Source organism: Pyrgilauda ruficollis, unplaced genomic scaffold, assembly GCF_017590135.1.
Source record: "Pyrgilauda ruficollis isolate IOZ18807 unplaced genomic scaffold, ASM1759013v1 scaffold5, whole genome shotgun sequence".
Classification (NCBI taxonomy): domain Eukaryota; kingdom Metazoa; phylum Chordata; class Aves; order Passeriformes; family Passeridae; genus Pyrgilauda; species Pyrgilauda ruficollis.
The window spans coordinates 3,715,376-3,730,284 of NW_024526599.1; positions in this window are offsets into that span (position 1 = coordinate 3,715,376).

The following is a 14,909-nucleotide window of genomic DNA, read 5'->3' on the forward strand; positions in this document are numbered from 1 at the left end:
CTTGCTGAGAATGCACCTGATCCCGCTGTCCCTGACAAAGACATTGAACAGCTCTGGTCCCAGCTGAGACCACCTAACATCACTTGTCACTGTTTTCCACTTGGACATTGAACAGATTACCACAGCTCTTTTAGTGCCACCACCCAGCCAATTCCCTGTCCACTGAGTTGTCCATCTGCCAAATCCACATCTCTCCAGTTTAGAGACAATTATGTTTCGTGGGACAGCACCAAATGCTTTGCACAAGTCTGAGTAGACTATGTCAGTTGCCTTAGCCACCAACACTGTAACCCTCTCACAGACGGCCACCAAATTTGTCAGGCACAATTTGCCCTTACTGAAGCCATGTTGACTGTCACCAATCACCTTATTATTTTCCATGTCCCTTAACATAGCTTCCAGGAGGATCTGCTTCATGAGCTTGTTGAGCACCAAGGTGGCACTGAGAGGCTTGTAGTTACCTGTCTTTCTTATTTCCTTTTTTAAAAAATGTTTTCCCATTCCCAGTCAGTGGGTGCTTCACCAGACTGCCATGACTTCTCAAATATGATGGATAGAGGATTAGCCACTTCTTCTTCCAATTCCCTCTGGGCCCACAGATGTATCTCATCAGATCCCATGGACTTGTGTACCTTCAGGTTTCTGAGATGGTCTCAAACCGTTTCTCCTACAGCAAGTAGTTCCTTATTCTCCCAATCCCTGCCTTTGCCTTTTGCAAGTTGGTTGGTGTGGCTGGAGCACTTGGCCCTGAAGACTGAGGCAAAAAAATCATTGAGTACCTCAACCTTTTTTATGTCCTGGGTAGTCAAGTCTCCCATTCTCCCTTTTATTACTGATGCACCTATACAAGTTCTTCTTGTTGCCCTTGAGGCCCTGGTCAGGTTTAATTCTGTCAGGGCGGGCAGTTCCTAACCTGATCCCTGGATGCAATTTATCTGTACTCCTCCCAGGCTGCTTGGCCTTGCTGCAACCCTCTGTAGCCTCCCTACAGGAGAGCTTGAGTTTGAGTTTGTCCAGGGGCTCCTTGTTCATTCACATGGGCCTCCTGGCATTTTTGTCAGTCTTCCTCTTCACTGGGATGCATTGCTCTGGAGCTTGCAGGAGGTCATCCTTGAATACTAGCCGTCTTTCTGCCCCTTTTCCCTTCAGGCCTCTACAAAGCAGATCCCTGAAGAGGTCAAAGTCTGTTGTGGCCAACATGTAGGACCCAGTATCTGGCCTTGTCATACCTCAGCACCTCAATCCAGAGCCTTCCTACCAGCAGATCCCACGTCCCATTCTCTCCTTGGGGTGGATTGATCCAATTTCAAAGTGTCTTTTATCTGACTTGAACTTAATTTCATCTGGATCATGTCAAATCCTGTCTTTGTCAGGTCTTTAAGGTCATCTGATGGGTCTACTTTCTGGCATTCCTCTGGCTTTGTTTTCTTTAACATTTTCCACAATATTTCTAAGACAGCGTATCGTGACTTCTAACCCACAGTATAGAAGTAGTGAATAGTATGAAAGCCAGGACCATTTCCTGCAGTTCCTTTCTGTATATTTCTTTCTAGTCTGACTGTAAGCCAGGAATAGCTCTTGTCAAGGTGCTTTTTTTGCTCTAATTTTACATACATCTTTCATCTAGATGGTATTTCCCTTTCTGACAAGAAGACTGAATGGGATAACACAAAGTCCTTTATGGAGGTCAAAATTCTCACATCTGCTGCTTACCCTTTATCTGCCAGATCTTTGAGAGAGAAAATTTAAATGGTTTGGTATAAAATAGTTCTTAAGAAATTGCAGCTAGTCCCTTCTCAGTACCCATACTAGCCCCCTGATGCCTCTGAACTAATCCTTTGTGCAGCTCAATTTTCTATACACTGAATTATGGGTCTATAACTTGACTTCAAGCATTTTAAACAGGATGCTGTGCTTATTCTGTGCCATTTCCTTGTTTCCACTCCACTAGGTCTTGGAGAATATGGCTTGGGAACTGGAGACAGCTTGTCCTCTGATAATGAGTGTTGCTGTAGCTCATACACATTTCACCTGGCTGAAAGTTCATGAGCCTCTTGTTTCACAATCTTGCCTCATTTCCCAGCCCCTTTCTTTTCATCATTAATGCTGAGTGCTGGGGCAAGAGTCTGGCTGTAGGTGCCTAAGAGAGAGACTGCAGTCATCATTTTATCTTGGTGGTTTGTGGAGGGTAATGGATCTCTTCAGTGAGATATTCACCTCTAGATTCAACTTTTATCTGGAAGCCAAATGCACAAAAGGCAGCAGAGCCACCAGTTTCTTCCACGTGCTTTCCTCAAATGAATGAGTGATGTTCTTACCCACCTCTCGGTCCTTTCTCTTCATTCTCTCAATGTTGCTTCTCATGTCCATCACATAAGCTGTCTCCTCACTGGAAGCCAACAGTGGGCACAGAGCTAACTGGTTCGGTCTAAGGCCACCTGCAAATGTTTGAGCTTTGCTAATTCTCAGATCTTTCCTCTGCTCTGTTTCCTCCCTCTCCCTCCCTTTTATAAAAAGCTTGTTGCAAGGAATTACTACTGTAGCACTGGGATTTTAGGAGAAAAAATCTCCCCGAAGAGGAGAGGCAGCCCTGGGACAGCTCCTCAGAGCAGAGTTGGCCTGTCACTTTGGGGGTTTGGTTTTGTTGGTTAGACAAAACACCTGGCTCGCTCCAGCACTGGGAACAGTCTTGATCCCAGAAGCAGACTGGACCAGAGACTGGGGAGGGCTCTTCCAGACAACACTGCCATGGTTCTGCAAAAGAAAATATTCAGTCCCTACCAAAGCCAGGTTATTCTCTCACATCAGGAGCACATCTGCACTGCACTTGGACACAGCAGCCCTCTCTTTTTGCAAGGCAGCCCCATGTTACTCATAGGTACGATGGCAATGCAGCACATGCAGGAGAGCCGACCTTGCACTCCTCCCTCAGGCCTGTCACTGCATTTGGAATAGCCTTACTGAAATGTCTGAACTTGCAAGCTCGTTGCTGAGCTTCCTGAGCACCAGAATTTCGGATTTAGTAGTAGGGCTGGGAATGCTTCCAACTTTTTCCATGGCCTGGACTGCCTGGATGCCCTGGGAGCTGGTGCCTGTTCCATTGTTTTACTGTCTTTGCTACTGCAGCAGTAATTAGGATAAGGTATAATTACAAAGTTTGCTCTGGGACATATGCAAGGCCATTGAGCTGCATTGCAAAGTCCTCTGTGTTTTCTGCTCCTTTTAGTTCTGTGACAAATGCAGACCCTTTGGTTTAAAGTGGGAAGGTAGTGGTGATGTAGGTATGAGCTGGCACTAAGTTCCATGCTCCCTTCTTCATCCTACAGACCCTTCATCTGTCCTTTCCAAAGTAGCCTACGGGTGCTCAAGATGTGAAATACGGCAATTGTGGATGCAAACAAATTATTGTAGTTTAGGTGCTTGGTGGAGAATAATGGCCAAAAAATCTGGAGATGTGTCCTGAAGGTTAGCGAGAGACAAAAAGGTACTCCCATTTTTTGGAGACATCCAGGATTATCCAGGCAGCACCAGTGCTACCTGGCACAGAGGACTCACTGGGCATGTTTTTTGAGGGTGGGCAGAAGGTATCATGCAAGGATGGCTCATCTTGGCTCTTCTAGCCTTTCACACCAGTGCCTGCCTTTGGAGGATGGAGTAATGGGCTTGCTCCCAAAGCACACCCCAAATCTGACAGCAAAGAAGACCCATTTTTTCCCAGGAAGTTCACTGCAGACCTTGAAAAATATGGCCGTTTACAGCTTGGTCCCTGAATAAACTTGTGCATGGTTTTGCTAACTATCTTCCCTCGGCCCTCTGATTCACCCAGACCTACCTTGTTTTCACATACCAGCAATGCCTCCGGAACTGGGCAGTTATCAGAAGACAATGAATCACCTAAAACATCTAACTCATTCTGTAGGAGCTCCTCTTACTCATAGCACAAATTCCAACTCTCAGCTGCTCTGAAAATTTTTTACCCACAACATATGCAGCCACTCCCGGTCACATTTTTGCCATCTCAGTGAAGGACACAGGACATAGCTAGAAGACAAGGTCAGCAGCTGCAGATCTCACAGAGGGACCAAGGATTTCCCTTTCACTCAGGAAGAGACTGGTACCCATCCCTGATGCTTGTTTTTAGAAATTTTAAAATTTTAAAAAATGGTAGAGGCTCCCTTTGGTTCTGAGTTTTTTTGATATAACACCAGACAGAGAATTTCACTTGGTGGCTAGTGCCTCTAGTGCAATAATGTGCCAGCAGGCTTGTCTAAGCTGGGCTGACCCTTCAGAGAGATGTTCAACTTGATGTCAGCTACAGCTGCAAAGCCAAACAGGATCCACTTCTGATCCTGCTTTTTTTTTTCTGCCTTGGCTGGATTGGCTCCTAGACTGCTCCATAAATCATTGTCCAGTGATAAAATACCAAGGGGGTCTGGCTGGCTTTGTCTGATATTACTCTTGAGAACTCAGATTTTATCTTAGTAAACATAGCCCCTGGGACTTGATGATCTTAAAGGTATTTTTCAACCTAAACTATTCTATAAGTCTATGGCCTTTGTGCACCTTGGGTGTTCTTAGGTAGGAAGGTTATTATTGTGCCTAGATGAGGCACAACAACACTATCAAATGGTTCTGTTCCAAGAAATAGGAAGACTTCATCTTGGTTTGTAGCATAAACATTTAGGAATCCTGTGTGGGTTTCAGGGGGAAGATCTGTTCAGTGTTGCTGCACCTTCTTGTACCTCTGTGTTCCCTTGGGCTGTATCCTCAGCCACCACACCCTCTGTGCCAGGAAGCCTATAAGGCATTACAGACCTCAGGTCTCAAGTGACTTTTTTTGTAGGTGGGCAAAATTCAACCAGTTGACTCTGTCACCTCATGTGGGGTATTGTCCCTCCCCTCTGTGGCTGTCCAGCAGCATCAGCTGGCTCAGTCCTGCGGCATAAGTGTGTCCTCCTGTGAGGGATTTTTGCTTCACTCCATCACAGAATAGCTGGGGGTGGAAGGGGCCTCTGGAGGTCATCTAGTCCAATTGCCCTTGTCAAGCACAGCCACCTAGAGTAGGCTGTCCAGGGCAATGTCCAGTCATCTTTGGAATACCTTCAAGGATGGAAATTCCACAGCCTATCTCTGGACAACTGTGCCAGTGCTCAGTCACCCTTATAACTAAGCTGCCTTCCAGATGGTCAGCCTCCATCCTGTATGAGAATTTAGATGGAGTCTGTGCAACTTCTCTGGACAATCAGTGCTGGTGATTAGTCATTCTCACAATAAAAAAGTATTTCCTGGTGTTCAGACGGAACCTCCTCAGTTTGTACCCATTGCTCCCAGCCCTGTTGCCGGGCACCATGGAAAGAAGCCTGGCTTCACTTTCTTTGTCCCCTCCCTTCAGGTATTTATATAGATGAATAAGATGTTCCAGTCCCATCATCATCTTCACGCCATGTCTCTCTTGTAATGTGGAGCCCAGAGCAGAAACAATACACCCAGAGTGGCCTCACTAGTGCTAAGCAGAGGCAAGGATTACCTCCCTTCACCTGCTGGCAGCATTCCTCCCAGTGCAGCCCAGGACACTGTTAGCTTTTTCTGCAAGGGTGCACTGCTGGCTCATGTTCAGCTTGGTGTCCACCAGGTCCCTGAGGCCCTTTCTGAAAAGCTTCCTCTCAAATGGGTAGTCCACAGGGTGTACTGATGTCTGGCATTGTTTCCTTCCAGATGCATTTACTTTCCACTTCTCTTTGTTGAACTTCATGAAGTCACTGAAGTTCATTTGCTGTCAACCCATTTCCCCAGCCTGTCCCTCTGAACAGCAGCCAGTCGTCCCAGTTTCCTGTCACCAGTGAACTTGCAGAGGACACAATCTGCCCCATCATCCGTATCATCAACTATGATGTTGGGCAGGATCAGACCCAGTCTTGACACTGAAAGGCATCTAACAAGACTTCCTACCCTCAACTGACACCTTCTGGGTTAGGCCATTCACCTCGTTTTCAGTCCACCTCACCCTCTGGAGTTAGGAAGACTAAAGTCCAACTGGAATTGAATTTGGACAGGGATGCTCAAACAATGTTCCTGTACTCCCCACAGGTTTGCACCCTCTGTGGGCTCCCTTTATGTATCTGGGTTTGGCCGGGAGCTCCTTATTCATCCACATGGGCCTCCTGGCACATTTACCTGGCTATATGTTCGTTGGAATGGAGGTTTCGTGAACCTGGAATATTAACCTTCCTTTCACCTCCCCACCTCTTCTGTCCAAAGCCTTATCTCCTGGGACTCTTGCAAGTAGACCTTGGAAGAGGGCAAAATCTGCTCTCCTGAAGCTTGGTTCTCACCCTCCTCCCTCCCCTTGGGATCCTCAACTCCACCATCTCATGGTCACTGAAGCAAAGGCTGCTTTTGACCTTCACTTCTGAGCCCCTCCTTGTTGATGAGTATGAGGTTCAGCACAGCAATTCTCCTTGTTGCCTCCTTTGTCACTTGGAAGAGGAATTTATGATGGGTGCCCTCTGGGAACCTCTTGGATTCCTCATGTCCTGCTATGTTGTCCCTCCACCATATATCAGGGTGGTTGATGTCCCCATAAGGACACCAGGACCTGTGAACTTGACACTGCCATTACTCCATCTGTAGAGGGTCTCATCCAGTTGTTCCTCCTGGTCAGGTGGCACCCAGCAGACACCCACTGTGATAACATCACCTTTTCCCATTCTTCCTAGAGTCCTCGTCCATAAAGTCTTGGCTCCTTATCCATCCCCAGGCAGAGCTCTATGCATTCCAGCTGCTCACACATGTGAAGAGCAGCGCCCTGTCCTCATCTGCCCATTCTGTCCTTCCTAAAATCCTGTCTCCCTCCGCTGCCACACTCTAGTCATGGGATTATTATTCTGTGATTCTGTGATTTATCCTACCACAAGACTGCAGCCCTGCAGCTGCACACACATCTCTGATTTCCCATCCTGCATGCATGAGTGTACAAATGTGTTAGAGAGTTCCTGGAGAGGCTTTGGGGGATTTCTCCACAGTGGTGCCACAGTTCCTTGCTCAAGCCTGGTGGCTGATTTTGCGATCCCCTCCTGTCACACCACCCTCTGTTCAGCCACCCCATGTGCCACTCCCTCCCATCCCAGGGCTGCTGAGTGCTTTCTCTCCCTGTCGCTCCTAGTTCAGACGGTGGCTGTGAGCACACAGACGCGCTGACGTTTCCTTGCAGCCGTGCCCATGCTCCTGGGTGTGTCAGCCGACACTCAGTGTGTCCATTAGCTAATTGAGCTAATTGAGTTTCGCTGTTTGCTTAAACTGCACCGAAAACAGTTTGCATTCCATTGTCTCCATTCTCCTGTGAGGCACTACTGACTGCAACCTTTTAGGAGCAGCAGACTTCCAGAAAGCAGATAGATCTCTGTCTTGCACCTTCCTGCAGCTTCCTGCACCTTCCTGAGAGCACAAACTGGGCATAAGAAGATTCATCCTCAGCCCAGGCACATTGGTGATGTGTTTCTAGGGCTGGCCCAGTCCTGCTGAAGGCTAAGTGGTTGATGAGTGCATTAATCTCACCTGCTGCAGGTGAGATGGTGCCTCTGTTCGCTCTCAGAGCAAACTCTGGTCAAAGGTTGATACAATTGATACACATGCCTTAGTCACTTCCCAGTTGACTTGGAGAGTTCCATTTTGAAAATGTCCTAGGATACACATCTAACAAATCTCTGGCAAATGCAGTTTAGCTCTGAAATCCACTGATTTTCTTCTTAAAATGTCCCCTTTGGGGATTTCCCAGGCTAGGTACAGCCTAGGGTGGGATATTCTCTGCACTTGTTCCCTGACAGCCAGGCCAAGTGCTCCAGGTGCTCTCCTCCCAGTAACCAAAACCACTCAGGAAGTGTCAGCACAGATGCAGCCCTGGGTGACATGTACTACTGGGTCTTGTTTGTCATCTAAATGGGAATGGATGGTCTGGCAAGGAGCTGTGCGAGCTCTTCAGTGCCAGCACAGATCCCCCCCTACTTGGGACAAGGTGGTTTTGGTTGATGTTCTACTTGTGGTGTGGAGGCAGAGACAATTCAAGATCACGAGGAGCTGCCAGCTGGACACCAGCTGGCAGGACACCTGGAGATGTGGAGCTCAGCCTCTTGCTTTGGCCTTGGTATCTCCAGGCTGAGTATGACAGTCTCCAGAGCCAGAACATTTCCTTACAGGAGAGCAGTACTTTGCTGTTTGCAGGTCTGGAGAAGCCCAGGAACCCAAGGAACAATGAACAGCAGCAAAGCTGAGAAATGTTTGCTGGATCATGGAAGTTTCCAAAGCCTCTCCTGGGAATTACCCTCCTCTGCTGTCGCCTTGTGTTCACTCACCTCCTATTCCCACTGTCTGGCACACTGGTTTTGTTCCCTTTTGCTTACTGGCTATAGAGAAGTCCTTGGGTATTATCAGCATCTCTTTCTGTTTGGACTCATCTAAGTGTTTTGCCTTATTTTCATACTTTTCCTGTCATCACACGTACCCAGGGGCATGGAGAAGTCTCCCCTGCTTTCCAATCCTTGGGGTCACAGCTGGGGGCAGACCATTGGCCCCAGGGCTATTGGCATGCAATAAAACCAGTAACCAGGGAAATGTCTCCCGGGGCAGTCTGTGGAGATGGGGACACGGTCACAGTACTCATGGGTGTCCTATAGATACATGTAGCTCTGGTCCTCCCAGGCCTTCCCACAGGGCCCAGCTGGGCCAAGCCCCACAGGGAGGGATGGTGAGAGCCTGCACGTTCTTCTGCTTGTGCTCATGCTTTGAGGGAACTGTGTTAGAAGGCTTCCTGCCTTCTCTGAGTCATGTCAAAATCAGTCCCAAATATTCTCTTTGAAGCTCTTCACACAGCGCTGAAGCGATCTTGCCTTCAAAGCAATTGCTGGAAACAGGCAGGCTGCTTAAAAGGCGTTTGAGCACTCTCACATCATGTTCAGGCCGTATTAAAATTTTACCGTGCTGTTTCGCACCTCACATGAATCACAGTCGCTCCTGAAAAGCATCGGGGGCTAGAGGGGGAGGGTGGGATGTGTGCAAGGAAGGGGCTTTTGAAAGGGATTATTAATGCACAGAGATGTTTTGGTGTCTGAGAAAGGCCCTGAATGGCAGCTCTGTGCTTTCTTTCTCTGTGCTCATTATCAGTGAAGGGTGTAGCTGCTGAAGAGCTGAACAGAGCGAGGGGAGGACATGGCTGCTGCTCAGGCGGGGATGAGCAGGGGAGAGGACGTGGGAACAGAGGGAGGTGGGTGCTGGCTGTCTCCCTGAGAGGCAGTTTCAGGTTACGAGTTCAATGCCTGCCTCCCTTTGGGAGGCTGCAATACGGCAAGTCGGCAAGTCGTTTCTTGATGTGCAAACAATTAAAAAGAGGGTGTGTGAGTGTGGAAGATGGAGAAAGCAAACACCTCCTGTGGGATCTGGCTGTCTCTGCAGCTGCTCACCTAAGGCACCTCTTGCAGAGGGAGTTTCACACAAGAAAAATAGCTGGGGGCATCAGGTTACTTTCAGGATGGAGTTTGAAAGACTAAAAGGTCTGCCTTGAACCTCAGGGTATAAAGGGTATTCCTCACTCTTTTACACAGGCATAGAGTGGGTCTCTTGGGTCGTATCAGGGTTTACAGTTGTCCTTTTGGTGTTCCCCAGGATTGCCCTGTAACAGTGGAGAGAGGGCTGTGTGGGGAGGCAAGAGGCCATGGTGCCTTTATTCCCCTCCCAGCAGCATCCTTGGGCCCAGGGAGCACACTTCCTGCAGCGACAGCCTGCCCCGGGAATGCAATCAGGACTACCCGAGGGCTTCATTTTCTTCAGGTTTGACATGGTGTCCCGAGTTCTGCAGATGCCTGCTGGGTCCTTCAGCCTTGTTTTCTGGAGAAGGTGTGTTCCAGTCCCCAAGGCAAGGAAGTGCACCTCTTTGCCTCTGCCTCTTGCCTGAAAATTCCCGGACTCCCTGCACCATCCCAGCCTTGTTGCAAATAGGCTTCCCAAAGCCACTTGCCCTCCTGCAGACTCACATAGCCAGGGCTCCTGGGCAGGTGGAGAGGCCGGGAGAGGAGTCAGACATTTGGGGTGGGAAGCGCCTCCTTCCAGCTCTCTGGAGCCTGGGGTGCTGGCAAGGAGTGAGCAGCTGGACTAACGTGTTTCCATCCCAGCCCTCTGGAGATTTCGGCACACAGAGCTGACAGCACTTGCTGCCTGTGTGTCAGGTACTGGCACAGGGTCTGCCTTGACAGGGCAGATCCATCACATGGCAGCTGGATCAAGGATGGGCAAAAACCTGGTCCTGCTCCTGACACGGGAGGATGCTTTTCTATTTCTGCTCACTACCTATTCACTCCAGATCTAGGAAGCAGAGGGGGAAGCCTCCATTTTATTATTTTTTTTTCAGTGCTAAATTTCCATTCTTCTTTGCCGGCCTCAATGAGCCAAGCATTAAACCAAGGACTCTATATATCCCCTGGAGTAAAATATCCCTCAAAATAAGTCCTATTTCTTTCTGCTGAAGCAGAAATATGCTGTCTCCCTTATCTAAAAGCGGTGGCAAGGGAGCAGAAAGAAGATGCACACAGACACATGGCAGCTGGATCAAGGATGGGCAAAAACCTGGTCCTGCTCCTGACACGGGAGGATGCTTTTCTATTTCTGCTCACTACCTATTCACTCCAGATCTAGGAAGCAGAGGGGGAAGCCTCCATTTTATTATTTTTTTTTCAGTGCTAAATTTCCATTCTTCTTTGCCGGCCTCAATGAGCCAAGCATTAAACCAAGGACTCTATATATCCCCTGGAGTAAAATATCCCTCAAAATAAGTCCTATTTCTTTCTGCTGAAGCAGAAATATGCTGTCTCCCTTATCTAAAAGCGGAGGGGAGGGAGCAGAAAGAAGATGCACACAGCCTGCTGCCACTCCCTCTGTCCTGGTTGATTTGCCACTGCCCCTCATCATACTGATGCCTGTCACTCTGCTGACAGCATGAGAGACAAACACCAGTTTGCCTTGGCCAGAAAACTTGCCTTGCAAAGAAAAAAAGCCAGCTCAGGGCTTTTCACTTGGAGAGAAAGAGAGTGAGAAGAATAGACTTGAAAGCAAATTCCCATGGTTTTTTTTTTTTGCTTAGGGTGAGAGCTTTTCCCACGCTCCATTGGAAAGAGTGCAAGGAGCAAATGTTTCCCAGTGCCTGAAAACACCAAACACTGCTGAGGAGCAAGGAAAAAAGCCAGTCTCATTGGAGAGAGGCAGAAATCAGCGGTGTACACTCCCGCAGTGCCTCGTGCCTGTATGTCTGCTCCTTCCATGCCAATGGCTTTTCCAGGCCTAGCTATGTTTTCTGGCTGTTATGGGAGTGTCGGACCCTGGAGTACTCTGCCATGAGGACAGGTGGTGTTTGCTGTCTCCCACAAAGCTGCTCCATGGTGTCAGAGGCTGCTGCTTCTTCTGTGAGAGTCCCAGATATTGAACCAGGAAGAGGCGATGGGTTTGTTTCCCAAGGTGACACCTGGGGAGCTGTTTGACATTTTTTTGTGTTTGCCTGGCACTGGTCAAGGACTATTGCATTAATCTGTGAGACTTTTGCTACTCCATCCAAGGAAGGCTGGGAAAGCAAGCCTGGTTCACTCCATCTCCCGGGTCAGTTGCTTTGTCCGGCTCAAGCCCTGTCCCTCATCACCCTTCTTTGGTCTGATTCCTGACTCCTGTCTTCAGAGTCAAGAATTGACTGAAAACTGATCTGAAAAATCATTTAACATCTTGCTCTTTGCCAGTCATCAGCACAGTCTTCAGAAGCAACCTTTCCCAGAGCATCAAGTGCTTTGGGGCCTCCCCCCATCCTTTCCAAGTCCCTGTGCTTTCCACAGAAAGCCAGTGTTTAGCAGCCAGTCTCCAGCAGGGCTGTGCAAAACTCATCCATGTATGGGAAAGCGTGCCCATGCAACTTGCACCCTTGGAACCGGTTCACCAGCTCTGCAAGCAGAGGCCTGTCTGGTGAGGGAGTCTGTGTCTCAGCTCTTGAGGAGCCATGTGTCTTTAAAACATCCCAAGGATGAGAGATTTGAGGGCAGATTTTGGAAATGAGGAACCATCTGAGGCTGGGGATGCTCAGCAGGCATCCATGAGGATTTGGTTCAGCTTTTCAAGAAGACTCATGTCAGGGGGAGTCTGGAAGGTGGTGCTCACTAAGCTGTTTAGAGGTGTGGGCCCTGCTTCATCCCAAGGTGCTTAGGGGTGCTTGGGAGTCTGTCCTGATAAATGCCCCAGCAGCCTAGTGAGCCTGCTGCTTCTCCCTGCTGGCCACGTAAAGAGCATTTCTGACAACAAAAGCCCTGCCCAGGGCTCCCAGTTTTAAACACAGCACTGGCATCCGATTGCTGGTTCATCTCGGCATCTTCTCATCGACGAGAAACCGTCTCCTTTGCCCCCCTCCCCTCGTCTTTGGTCTTGCTCACAGAAAGCCGTGACTGTATCCTGCAAGCGCCCGTATCTGCTCCTGCGATCTCCCTTTGTTTGGCTGCCAGCTCTCTGCACCTGCGTGCATGCCTGCTCTCCCTCCCCGCTGCGGTTAGTCCTTCCCTCTCCCAGCCCATGGGCAGGAAAGCGGGTTTTAGCCGGGTCCAGGGGCTGAGGGGGTATTTGGCAATGGCCAGCATTCCCACTCCAACGGCAGCCCAGCCGTAAGTGGGATTGCACACACAGGCAGCTTGGTTATTTGTGAATGAAGCACGAGTTGCTCTGTGATTAACCCTCTGGAGGGATCCTGCCCAGATCTGTCCCGATGGGAGCTGGAATCTCCATGTTTCCTTTGCTAATTGAGCCTGAATTGTATTAGCTAATCCCATCCCCAAATCCCCCAGCTGTCTAAAGCTTACTAAGAGCAACCACACACGCCGGCTGGGAGTTTGTGCTTGTCTCCAGTTGGGACAGGGATTACTGTAACAAAGTGTGTGTAGTTTTGGAGTTTCAGAGTGGGGTTTTTCAGCCTTTTTTTTTTTTGGGGGGGGGGGGGTTGGGGGGGCAGCTGGGGAAGGAGGGAATTGTTTTTGCTTGGCAATCTGTAGCCAGCTGCCATAATCACTATCTCTCATTCCACAGAGAATATGCATTGTAAGAAAAAAAGACACTGTCATCAAGTGATGAGAGGTGATGTAGAACCAGGGATGCACAGACTTAATGTGGGTCAGATGCTGTGCGCTCCCATGGTCCTCCCTCTGTCATGGTGCCCACCCCCAGGTTTGTTCCTTTTCTTGCATGCATCACTGGGACAACCTAATTTGAAGGCAATGACCTGCCCTTTTCCAAAAGTGTGCTCCAGATTACAGCCAGACTCTACGTCAGCATCACCAAGACCCTTTGAGTGATGGCCAGAAGCAGATGAGACCCCTGGCCAGCATGGGTTCCAAGGATTCACCACAGCTACACAGGGAAAGGAAACAAGCTGGGCAGACACATTTGAGGGCATTCCCTGTCCAGGAAGAACCACAGCAGACAGACCACCAGCCCAGAGAAGCCTCTCCTCTAGAGACCTTGCTTGAATCGAAGGAGGAGGTGCTCTGCTAGTTTCATCTCTTAAAGAGAAGCAGGGACTGAGTCCTTAAAATCTTATCTATGTCATCCTCATTTTCTTGAGCTTCTGTAGCCTCTTCTCTCACCAAACTACCTCAAGAGAGAGCGGGTACCGGAGCAGCTGTGGGAGTCCCTGGCCACAGCATACAAAGCCCACTTGTTATCAGCACTGTCATATGCCTTTCTGCCCCCTCCCCCTTCCCAGCTCCACCACAACCGCTGCATCCCAACAGCACAAGCCGAGCATCCATCAAAAGGGCTATTATCCCACGATTTCTTAACAGCCACTGTTGCTCTTGGGTATGGAGAATGAAGCTCCCCCTTTGACACAGTGCTCCAAGCAAAGGAGCAAAGGAATAGCAGTGCCTGTCGCTGGTTGGCATTCTGATCTGCAGATTGTCACGGAAGCCGGGGTGGGATGGGGAGCTGCTGCCTGCATGCGGGGTTGGGTTAGCAATTTAGGCCTTCCCTCCAGTCCTACAAGGTAGACAGATCCTACAGAGTTCATACTTTTGGCCTCCAGATGTTAGCACTGGGAGTAACTCCCATGGAGGGTGGTTAAGAGACCACATCCTTCATTCTTTATGGCTGATGCTTTTAATCTGCTCTTCCTGGACTGGGAGAGAAAAAAGGCACAGAAACAGCCACCAACCTCTGGAGTAGGCAAAGGGTCTGTGGTGCATGGAGAGGCAGCTTCCAGAGATGTGCACATTGACTCAAGCAACTTCTGACAGGTACCAGGCGCTAACATCCCCAGAGCCTGCTGGGGGGTGCCCCTTTGCCCTTTCACCCCACAGGCAGGAGGTGCTGGCACTGGTTGCCCCTGGCTCCATCACAGGTACCTTTTCCTTGCTGCATATGAGCATGAAAACTGGTGGCAGCACAGACAGTGCCACCTCTTCCACACACAAGATCTATCAGCTGTGACACCATGGGCAAGGCTGGAGTCCCGGCAGGGATAAGCATTCACCCCAGCACATCAGGGACCATCAGGAGGACATCTGTGCACCACAACTGGAAACTCAGTTTTGCTCAACCACACAGTGTAGACCATAACTGGTAAAAGGTATCACAATTTTGCTGCTGCTGGGTACTTTTAAGTCTCTTGGAGTAAAAAACACTGCTGGCACCAGCAATCTTGGTGACTGGGCAACTTTGCTGGTCATGAGTGATGCTGAACCCATCTCCAGAGCTTTGCTTCTTTTGTCTGCCTACAGAGACACTCACTGTGGGTTTGTGCTCTTTGCCTGCCTGTTCCCAAGGGGTTACTCTTACAGATGACTCTTTGAAAGCAAGGCTCAGTGATGGTCTCCCTTCTGCCAGTGAGGGATGGTACATGAAGCTCC